This window comes from Notolepis coatsorum (assembly GCF_963971535.1).
Source record: "Notolepis coatsorum genome assembly, chromosome: 10".
NCBI classification, from domain to species: Eukaryota; Metazoa; Chordata; class Actinopteri; order Aulopiformes; family Paralepididae; genus Notolepis; species Notolepis coatsorum.
The window spans coordinates 72,435,895-72,447,765 of record NC_140174.1 but is presented as its reverse complement, the minus strand read 5'-3'; the positions used below and the strand labels follow the sequence as shown (position 1 = coordinate 72,447,765).

The following is an 11,871-nucleotide window of genomic DNA, read 5'->3' as shown; positions in this document are numbered from 1 at the left end:
TGTTTGATTGAAAATTGTATTAACAGATTGCAGAATGGGTACAATACAGTACGGCTCAATACACACAATTGTTAAGGGGATGCAGACCAGAGAAAGACCTTCGTCCTGTTCACATCAGGGTCCCCCATTTTCAATTCATAACACTGCCTACTCTAAGGCGCTAAAAACAAAATTACAAACATCTCAAAACAAACTGGTCAGACTAAGTACTGCGACCTTACTCCTAGAACCCACCTCACCCCTGCCCACTTTGACAACCTAGGATGGCTTAGAGTAGACGACAGAGTACAGCAACTTGCAATGGGCCTGGTCTACAAGATACACTACACGACCAAGGTGAATGAATGAAAACTTTATTTAACAGATTGCAGAATGGGTACAATACAGTACGGCTCAATACACACAATTGTTAAGGGGATGCAGACCTGAGAAAGACGTTTGTCTTGTTTCCATCAGGGTCCCCCATTTTCAATTCATATAGACATTTATGACATACACAACATACATGACATTTATGGCATAGGGACATATAGGTATTTAGTACTGATACATTTGTGACATAAACGGTATTCAAATATACAGTAGGCCTACTGTTACCCCTAGATCCTGACAGAGTATATACATATGATGGGGAGGGGACTGTACATTAGGAGGGGGTGGGTGGGTGGGAGAGAAATATACATACGGCGGGGAGGGAATATATACATATATAATACATACATATACATGCGGTGGGGAGGAGACTGTCTATTAGGAGGTGGTGGGGGTTTTGGGCATTTACGGTGGCCAGTTTCGAATTGCAGCCTCCCGTAGGTGCTCTTTAAGAGCGGTTTTGAATGTGGGTAGGGATTCACATTCTTTTACAGCTTTGGGTAGGGCGTTCCACATTGATGTGGCATAATTGCGAAACGTATTTAGTCCCTTGTTAGAGCCGAATCTGGGTTTAACATGATTTGTTGAGCTTCCTCTGGTGTAGTGGTTGTGGTATTCACTGACCTTTGGGAAGTATTTTGACATGTACATGGGTACCTTAGTCGTATAGTGTATCTTGTAGACCAGGCCCATTGCAAGTTGCTGTACTCTGTCGTCTACTCTAAGCCATCCTAGGTTGTCAAAGTGGGCAGGGGTGAGGTGGGTTCTGGGGGTAAGGTCAAGTAGTAGTCTGACCAGTTTGTTTTGTGATGTTTGTAATTTTGTTTTAAGCGCCTTTGAGGTGCTTTGGTACCATGAGGTGCACGCATAGTCGTAGTACCCTTGAATGAGTGCTCCTGCCAGAGTCTTCAGGGTATTCTTGTTTACCAGAGAAGAGATCCGGTACAAGAATCTAGTTTGTTGGTTGACTTTTTTTATTACATTGGATGCCATTTTGTCACAGGAAAGATTTGCCTCTAGGATGGAACCCAGGTAGGTAATTTCGTCTTTCCTTGTGACAATATTGTCACCCACTGCAACTGAGAAGCCGTCGGTCTTGCTGAGTTTGTTATTTGAACCGAAGAGAATGGACTCTGTTTTGCCCATGTGTAATGATAGTTTGTTATCAGCGAGCCATATGCAGATTTTGCCTAGTTCCGAGCTGAGGGTTTTTTCAAGTTGCAACTTGTTCTTGTCAGAGACCAGCAGGGCTGAGTCGTCCGCAAACAGGAACAAGTTGCAGTCACAGGCTGACGACATGTCATTTGCATAAATTAGGAAGAGTAGCGGTCCTAGTATGCTTCCTTGTGGAACACCACAGCTCACTGTGAGGGGGGGGATAGAGTACCGTTTACCTCTACCATCTGTTTTCTCCCCTCCAGGTAGGATTGCATCCAGCTCACTGATAAGCTATCAAAACCAATTGCTTTTAGCTTGTCAATCAGAATGGAGTGATTGACAGTGTCGAAGGCCTTTTGTAGGTCCAGCATGACCATGCCGCAGTATTTGCCCGCGTCCACCTCTTGTTTGATGTGGTCGTTCAAATAGAGGAGGCATGTGTCAGTGAAGTGGGACGTTCTGAAGCCAGATTGGAATTCGTAGATTAGATTTTTTTCGGCCAGGTACTTTTCGACCTGTTCGAAGACTATTTTCTCCATGACTTTCGAGATGGAGGTAAGAATAGAAACAGGGCGGTAGTTGCCTGGGTCTAATTTGCTGCCCTTTTTGTGCAGAGGGGTCACTCTCGCAATTTTGAAGTCCTTGGGGACGTGTTCCTGTTTTATAGAGAGGTTTATTATGTGAGTGATGACTGGGGTGATGGCGGCTGCTGCGTCTCTGAGGAATTTGGAGGGGATGTTGTCATGGCCCGTGGCCTTGTTAGGTTGGAGGGCGCTCAATTTTTTGAGTACCTCATCGGTTGTTACCATTTCAAGTTTGAAGTCGTCTTTGTGGACCCCTAGGTTTTTGTAGTATGCTACTATGTGTTCTACCCCATAATGCCCTGAGTGGGAGGGTAGTTTGTTTACCAGTGTTGTGGCTATGTTTGTGAAGAAGATGTTTAAGTAATTGGCTACATCCAGCTTGTCTGTGATGAGCGTGTTGTCCGTCTTTATGTTTATGTTTGAGAATCTGGTTTTAAGTTTTTACTGCAGCCTAGTTGATTATTGAGTAATTTCCAAAGTTCGCGGGGTTTGTTTTTGTTTTCCTCAGTTTTGTCGTTGATGAAATGTCTTTTTGCGGTTTTGATCATGGTGTTTACGTCATTTCTTAGTCTGTTTCTTTGAAATTTTAGTTCAACCACGTGGGCTTGGAGTTCACTGTTTGAGCTTTTGGAAAGCTTTGTCTGACTTTTATGAAGTTCAGAGCATTTTTTGTCTCTGGTTTTTATAGCGGCCAGTATTTCAGTGTGCATCCATGGCTCAGCGCTGAACCCTGGTGGTTCTTATGGGTGCCATGTTGTTGAGTATTGCTGTGAATTTTGTTTTCAATCCAAGCCATGTTTCTTCAACCTGTGTACCACTGAGTTCATCTGACCAGTCCAAGCTCCCCAGTTCTAGGTTAAAGGCCTCTCTAGAGTAAGTTTTGAGGTCTCTAGATGTGACTGTTTTGTGACAGCCGGCCTTCTGTTTTAGATTTTTGCGGGTACAGAAAATCATATAATGATCACTTAACCCGCATGCTATCACCCCTTTATTGGAGATCATGGACTTGTCAGAGGTCAAAATGAGGTCAATGGTGGTTTGTGTCGAATCACATACCCTTGTGGGTTGGGTGATTAGCTGACTGAAACCGTGCAGATCAGAAAATCTACTGAAGGCCTTGAAGACGGGTGCTGCTTTACGCAGCATATCCGTGTTCCAGTCCCCAATAAGAATTTTTTCTACCCCCTCCACCCCAGCTAAACACCCATCAAGTGTGTCATAAAAGCCACTCTGTTCTGGCGGTCTATAGATTGTGCCTACTAGTACTGGTTTCTCCCTGTCTAATAAGATTTCATGTACATGTCAAAATACTTCCCAAAGGTCAGTGAATACTACGATCACAACACCAGAGGGAGCTCCACAAATCATGTTAAACCCAGATTTGGCTCAAACAAGGGACTAAACATGTTAAGCAATTATGCCACATCAATGTGGAACGCCCTACCCAAAGCTGTAAAGGAATGTGAATCACTACCCACTTTCAAAAACACTCTCAAAGAACACTTACAGGAGACTGCAACTCGAAACTGGCCCCTGTAAATGTCCTAACCCAACCCCCTCCAATGTACAGTAAATGACCAAGTATGGTTTTGTCAATATTCCAATGTACAGTTTTGCTTGTACAGTTGTACAGTGTCACCCACCCACCCACCCCTCCTACCCAACCCCCCCCCCCCCCGCCCACCCCACCCACCCAACTACCTGATTGATTGATTGATTGATTGATTGATTGATTGAAAAGTTTATTAACAGATTGCAGAATGGGTACAGTACAGTACAGCTCAATACATACAATTGTTAAGGGGATGCAGACCAGAGAAAGACTTTTGTCTTGTTTACATCAGGGTCCCCCATTTTCAATTCATCATAACATATATGACATACATGACATACAGATAGACAGTACTGCTACATCTATACATTTATGACATATCAGATTTGCAAATACAGTACTGTTTGTGATACAAAAAGTGTCCAGAAAAAGAGTGTATATACATTTGACGTAGAAACTGTACATTGGAGGAGGTTGGGTGGGTGGGGTGGGGTTGGTGGGTGGGGGCTGTACATTGGAGGGGGGGGGGACACTGTACTCTGTACATTCGAATACTGACAAAGCCATACTTGGTAATTTACTGTACAACTGGGTTAAGACATTTGTAGGGGCCAGTTTCGAATTGCAGTCTCCCGTAGGTGTTCTTTGAGAGTGTTTTTGAAAGTGGGTAGTGATTCACATTCCTTTACAGCTTTGCAATGTACAGTCCCCCCCCAACCCCACCCCACCTACCCAACCTCCTCCAATGTACAGTTTCTACGTCAAATGTATATACTCTCTTTTCTGGACTCTTTTTGTATCACAAACAGTACTGTATTTGCAAATCTGGTATGTCATAAATGTATAGATGTAGCAGTACTGTCTATCTGTATGTTGTGTATGTCATATATGTTATGATGAATTGAAAATGGGGGACCCTGATGTAAACAAGACGAAAGTCTTTCTCTGGTCTGCATCCCCTTAACAATTGTATGTATTGAGCTGTACTGTACTGTACCCATTTTGCAATCTGTTAATAAAGTTTTCAATCAATCAATCAAAACTCTAATTTCTTTCTCTCAAAAATAGTTTTTATAAGAGTAGGCAATCTTACAATTGCATCTTTCAATAGTTACAATATTTTAAGCTAGTTGGCCCCAAACCAATGCAAAGTCAATAGGGTCAAGCTTCTGTCTGGTACAAGATGAATGAGAACGCCTGAAATCTACTCTTCACAAAGTCGATTTCAATTGTCCTCAGTCAGCTTGTAAAGACAGGAGCTTGACCCCATTGACTGTGCATTGGTTTGTGGCTAACTAGTACGTACTGTAATTTCAGAAAAAAGTGATTGTCCATTAACACTTTGAGTGCCACTCACGAGATATCTCAGGTTTATTTATAGGTGGTTGAAAGCCACTCACGAGATTTCTCGATTTTTTTTTATTTTTTTTTTTTATCGATCTGAAATCATATTGCATCACCCGAGCCTACCCGAGTATAGCAGAGCGGCGCCGGCGATCATTGTGGAAAAAAGCGCCCCCTGTCGTCTCCCAGATGACATAAGTGATTTTGGAATGGACTCAATGAAAATGAATGGGGAAAAAAATCCGGTACTCCACATTTTCCAGTCCACTGATCCAGCCAGGGTTACGACAGTTCATTCTGGAACCTCAGATCCCCGCTGATCATGGAGTTCTACAGTATCGCGTTGGATCCATACACGTATCGATTTTTTCGAATGGTGATCAGGAATTGGAATATACCAGTTGGATACCATCTGATGTCAGGTAAGGACTCTATGTTATCAGTGTTAGGATAATCAGAGTAAGTTTGATGAAGATATAGGCTGTTTTGTGAAATGTCTTCTTTCGGTTTCACTGTAAAAGTCCGAGAGGAAATCAACGGAGCGATTATCCGTGCGCGGCCGTAATGTGCTTGCGTGCACGTATAATATTGATCATCTAGCGTTTATTTGAAAACGATTCATAAAAAGGCAGACGAATATCAACGTTGTGGAATATTCCAGTAAAAGACGATTTTCATAGAATGCTCCAGAATGAGCTGTTTTTTATCTGAAAACGGGTGCTTTTCATAATGCTCTGAAACGGAAACGACGCGATAAAAAAACAATCTGCCTTGACAGCACTGACTGGAAAATAGTCTTTGATAATGCGATGGGCAGATTAGACACATAGCCATAATTTAAAACATAGATTAGGCGATATTAACGTTAACATTGGCGCCGATGGTGGCATTCAGCCGGTAAAAAGGAAAACCAGGCGTGGCGCTCAAAGTGTTAAATGAACTAAGTTTAACAAATGGTTTATTAACCAAAGTACAGAGTTGCTGCAGCAAAAGAGAGAATAATGACATAATCAGTAAGCAGGATATAAGCATTAATTCAGTAAGTCTGCTGTGTATCATTCTTGTGCAGATGGTTTTTGTAATATTCGGGGTAAAGAATAGACGGACACCGTACTTAACGTAATAACACTTTACTGCTTGTTGACATGGTTACGGAACCCCGTCCCCGGGACGCCAGTGTGCATGACACAGAATAGGCCATCTACTACACTCCTCCCCTTTTAGCAATAACCCTACCACAATAAAAATGCAGCAACAAACAAATATACTAAAATTAACCAATGACATAAAACATGTCAACTCTACTGGCAACAATAAAATGCAGCATTTTCTTTACGATTAGAACAATAATAACCGTTGACATAAGAACGTGTCAACTCTACTGGGTTGAGGTAGACTGCTCAACCCAGTACAAATCCAGGGAGTTATACTGGATTATAAATCCAAGCAATGTTCGGTATATTTCTGCCAGGACAGCCCAATCTCTGTTACATCACTAAAGGTCAAGCCTTTCAGGTGGTCTTCGTTGGCGTACAGGATTGCGTCTCTCAACCTGGACCTCGGGTGGAGGGCCCGGTTGTACTGGTACGTCAGGCTCTTCCTCTTGACCACGTCTCCAGTCTGGAGCGAAGTCCTCTGGGTTGATACTGCTCTCCTTGTCTGTTTCTGCAGCACTGTTAGACCGCAACAGATGATCGACGTGAACACTGACCTGGCAATGACCCACCTGTACTGTATAGGTTAAAGGGCCTTTGCGATGTAGGATAACCCCTGAGTTCCACAGGCGCTTGGGATGGCGGAAATCGCGCACTTTCACCTTCTCCCCCTCACCGAAGTGTCTGACATGCTTTGAGTGCTTGTCATAGGCCTTCTTCTGCTGCAGTTGATGCTTAACCACAGTATTCGAGAGGTCTGGCTTCAGTAGCGTCAGGCGAGTGTGGGGTTGGCGTGTCAGAAACAGTTCAGCTGGTGTACGTTCAGTCACTGTGTGGAGTGTGTTCCGGTAACTGAACAAAAAACGGGCGAGCCTCTGGTGAGTAGGCACAGACTGAACCTCCTGTTTAGTCCAAGCTTTCTTAAAAATGTGCACCGCCCTCTCCGCAGCTCCGTTTGAGGCTGGATGATATGGCGGTGACAGTGTTGTTTCTCAGGAATGTCTCAAACAGTGCTGAAGTGAATGGAGGGCCATTATCTGAGACCAGTTCCTTGGGAAGGCCATAAGCCGCGAACAGGTGTCTCAGTAGCTGTCATCAGTTGAGTAGGAAACACCTCCATCCACTTAGAGTGACAGTCTGTGATCACTAGGAAATGCTGTCTGTTTATCTCAGCATAATCCACATGAATACGCTCCCATGGTGCAGTAGCCTGCAGGACCACGGATGGAGGGGTGCAACCACAGGCTTGTTGCGGACTGCTTCACAGGCCGAGCACTGACTTACATACTGTTGTATATCCTGGTCGAGCCCAGGCCACTGTTGTGGCTGAGTAGTCGTTAACACAGCAGGAGACGTTATTTCCAGTTTCAACAAGCAATTTATTTAAGGAAAGAAGGTTTAACAGAAGAGCTATGGATCAGCAGACGGTCACCACAGCTGAAGAAAAACACTCTAACCTCCCAACCCCCGTGCCCCCCAGATAATACCTTCCCAGCCCTGCCCCAACATGACAGATATGATGACGTGACATATTATATCAGATATGACATGACGTACATTAAGATGACACATAGATTTAACATCGAAGAGAGATAAAGCTGGAGTCTGGAGTCAAGATTAGTGAAAGAGAAAATGAGTGTGTGTGTGTGAGTGAGTGAGATGTGTGTGTGTGAGTGTGAAAGAGTATGTGTGTGTGTGTGAATGTGAAAGAGTATGTGTGTGTGTGTGAAAGAGAGAATGAGTGTGTGTGTGTGTGTGAATGTGAAAGAGTATGTGTGTGTGTGTGAAAGAGAGAACAAGATGTGATGTACAAGATTAAAGCAGAAAAGAACAAGATGTGATGTACTCGAAATGTCTATCTGTCCCTATCTGTCCCATACTTAAAGGACGACTCCACTTTTTTTGGAAATTAGCTTATTTAACATCTTCCCTGGAGTTAGACAAGAAGATGCATACCTTTTTTGTCTCTGTGCGTGCATTTTAGCTTTGGGAATAGACGCTCCGTTAGCATAGCTTAGCTTCATCACTGGAAGTGGGGGAGGACAGTAGCCTTACAGTGCCTTACAGTGTATTGCAAGGTCTGACATTGACCAAACTTGATATGCATGACCTTGGTGGGCTCTAGGTCAACTCCTGAAAAGGGGGTCAATGTCAGACCTTGCAATCAAAAGTTAGGGGGCGCACTGAAATTATGGCAAGGGTTATTAGCCCCCTAACTTTGATTGCAAAGTCTGACATTGACCCCCTTTTCAGGAGTTGACCTAGAGCCCACCAAGGTCATGCATATCAAGTTTGGTCAATGTCAGACCTTGCAATACACTGTAAGGCACTGTAAGGCTACTGTCCTCCCCCACTTCCAGTGATGAAGCTAAGCTATGCTAACGGAGCGTCTATTCCCAAAGCTAAAATGCACGCACAGAGACAAAAAAGGTATGCATCTTCTTGTCTAACTCCAGGGAAGATGTTAAATAAGCTAATTTCCAAAAAAAGTGGAGTCGTCCTTTAAAGTTGTTTTAAGAACATCAGCCGGACTGTCGCCCTAGTGTCTTTGAGCACTGCTAGTTGACCTATATTAAACTAGTCCACCCCATATACACATTTTCCACAACACCACCACAGGTAACTCCTAGCAAGAGCTTTGATATGAGTGATTCCTGGATGACCCTTGTGTATATCTGAGATCAATCTCTTTCTGAACTTGGGAGGCACCACCACTCTAGATCCCCAGAGTAAACATCCTTGATCAGTAGAGAGTTGATCTTTCTTATCTGTGTAGGGACGAAGGTTAGTGTCATTGACATATGCTGGCCAGCCGGCCAGTGTCAGGTCCATCACTTTGGACAGTACCGGGTCCCGCCTGGTTTCCTCTGTTATGTCCGAAGCAGAAAGGGGCAGCTCTTCAATGAGTGAGATTTGGAAAGCAGCTGCGTCGTCTTGACCATCTGAGTCGATTTTGCATGGTAGCCTCGATAAAGCATCTGCATTGGCATGGTCGCCTGATTTTCTGTACTCAATGTCATAGTCATAAGCCAACAGTATCAAAGCCCACCTTTGCATGCGGAGAGCGGCCAGTGTCGGGACAGCAGATTTAGGGCCCAGAATGGCCAGGAGAGGCTTGTGATCTGTCAGCAACTGGAATTTTCTTCCATACAGATACTTGTGGAACTTCTTCACACCATATATTATGCTCAAAGCCTCTTTTTCAATTTGAGCATAGTTTTGCTCACTGGGTGTGAGAGTTTGTGAGGCGAATGCGATCGGGTGTTCTTCGCCTGAGGGTAGGACATGTGAGATGACCGCCCCAACTCCATATGGAGAAGCATTGCACGCCAGTCTCAACTTCTTCTCAGGGTCGTAGTGTGCAAGCCACTTGATCTGCAGTAGGCGCTGTTTGCATGTCTGAAAAGCCTCTTCACATTGTGAGGACCATTTCATTTCAGCCTGCAGTAGCTGGTGAAAGGGATGCAGGATCGTTGACAGGTTCGCTGAAAACTTGCCATAGTAATTTAGCAATCCCCAAAATTACCTCAGCTCTGAGACGTTAGTGGGCTGAAATGTTCAGCGATTAAAATGGGTTTAGGCTTAAAATGGGCTGATAGTGCCCCAGTGAGCTCAGTATAAGTCTTGGCCACACATTTATCAGGTTCTATGAGATTCTTTAGTAATCTATATTCAGTTGGACCCAAAATACTGAGAAAAACATTAGCTTTCTTTTCCTCTTTAATATCATTGGCAGCCAGCCAACGCTCAAAACGTTCCAGATAAGACTCAAAATCTTCCTTTGCTGGATCAAACTCTGGTACCCGTCCAATAGGAGCCATTGTCCTTATGTATTTTCTAAGCAGAACGACTTACTCTGGTCGTAGTTGTGTTCATCTCCGTGTTTTGAAAAAGTATTTTAACATTTTTTACCGTTACCGTTAATAGCGTCTCTTGCTAGCAGCACTTTCACTTCCTCACTTTCCTCGTCAAAACGGTAACCTTTTTTTTTCTAGTTCACTTCACGTTCACTTTCCAAAAAATGCCTGTTAATAATATCCCATCCTCGTCGACACTGTAATATTCGGGGTAAAGAATAGACGGACACCGGACTTAACGGTACGGAATCCCGTCCCCGGGACCCCAGTGCGCATGACACAGAATAGGCAATCTACTACAGTTTTAAACTGCCATGCACTAGGAAGTGGATCCAATAGGGCAGGGGTTCTCAACCTTTCTGCTGCCAAGGCACCCCTGTGTTCAATAAAATATTCCAGGGCACCCCTACATACGATAAAGACTTTTCCGGTCCTGTCTTTTTTGCTACAATGATGACAAAAGTGCTTGCTTTCAAAATAATGTTTATTTAAGAAACCGGGAAACACATTTGTGTGTATATGCAGGCTATATAATGCATTATTAACAGGTGTTTCAGGTCTAAATGGCTTAGTACTGTTGACATTACACTGCTTGTAGTAGTAAATCAAATAGCATACTTTAAATAAAATTACAGAAAATTATCACTAAAGTGCTATCTGTTGCAGTCCATAAAAATAGCATATTTGGATAAGTGTGACCATTTCTCAAAAACTGAAAATCATGTATTTTCTTTTTAAATACAGAAAAGGATCACTAAAGTGCTATCTGTTGCAGCTGCACTGTTCTCCATAAAAATAGCATATTTGGATAAGTTTGACCATTTCACAGAAAAGGATCACCAAGTTACCATTTCTCAAAAAATATAAATAAATACAGAAAATAAGCACTTGTTCACTCAGTGGACATTTCTAGCTCAATGCGAGGTCTGCTGCTGCTGGCTAATAATACGGTCAATACGTGGGGAGATCTTTGACAAGGCAACACGCATGTCATCCTCAAGGCTCAACTTGGCCCTATATTTTGTTTTCAGAGCTGTCATGGATGAAAAGCCAACTTCACACAGATATGTGGTGCTGAATGGTATCAACACCTTAACTGCTGCATCATGAGATACTTGGTACTCAGCACCACACTCTGAAACGATCTCTCCAGGTGGTATCAGATGAGATTTCAATGAGTTCTTCCAAGAGTTTGGATGGAGATGTGTCAGGAAGCTTTGTCTCAATGTTGTCTGTAAAGTTTTTTTTAATCCAGAGTAACTTGGTGATCCTTTTCTGTGTTTTTATTAAATAATGATTTTCAGATTTTGAGAAATGGTCAAACTTATCCAAATATGGTATTTTCATGGAAAACAGTGCAGCTGCAACAGATAGCACTTTAGACATACAGAATGTGGGTGAGAGCGAGAGAGAGCATACGTGCTGAGACTGAGAGAGATCTGCACAATCATTAAAAATCAAGTCTTCATGGGTGAGGACAAAACTGGCAGCCAGATATCTCAGAATGACACAAATTGAGTGTCGATGTTGAGTGTTTCAAGAGAGTTTAGCTAATGAGCATTTCGAAATTTCCATCTGACTTGTCTGTTTTGTTGTAATTCATATTAAAGGTAGCATATTACACTCCTTTACAAGTTAATATAGGTTTCTGAGGTCCCCTTTTCTTTGTACACAGTTTACCAAAATCGCTCGTAATCACCCATTTCGGAACGGATTGTTATGAAATTTGGACCTGTACTACATAAGACTTCGGGCTATGGACTAGGTTATACCAATTTTTTTGGGCATAATTATTTTGGATATTGCAACTACTACAGAAAAACGTGAGTACACAAGTACAACTCAAGTTC

The 11,871-nt window shown here is 43.0% G+C and overlaps 1 protein-coding gene across 1 annotated transcript in view; it reads left to right on the top strand.

Annotated features, from left to right (window-relative positions):
• LOC311235976 (myosin light chain kinase, smooth muscle-like) overlaps positions 1-11,871 on the top strand; it is a 126,326-nt gene that overhangs the window by 10,169 nt on the left and 104,286 nt on the right. The window lies entirely within an intron of this gene.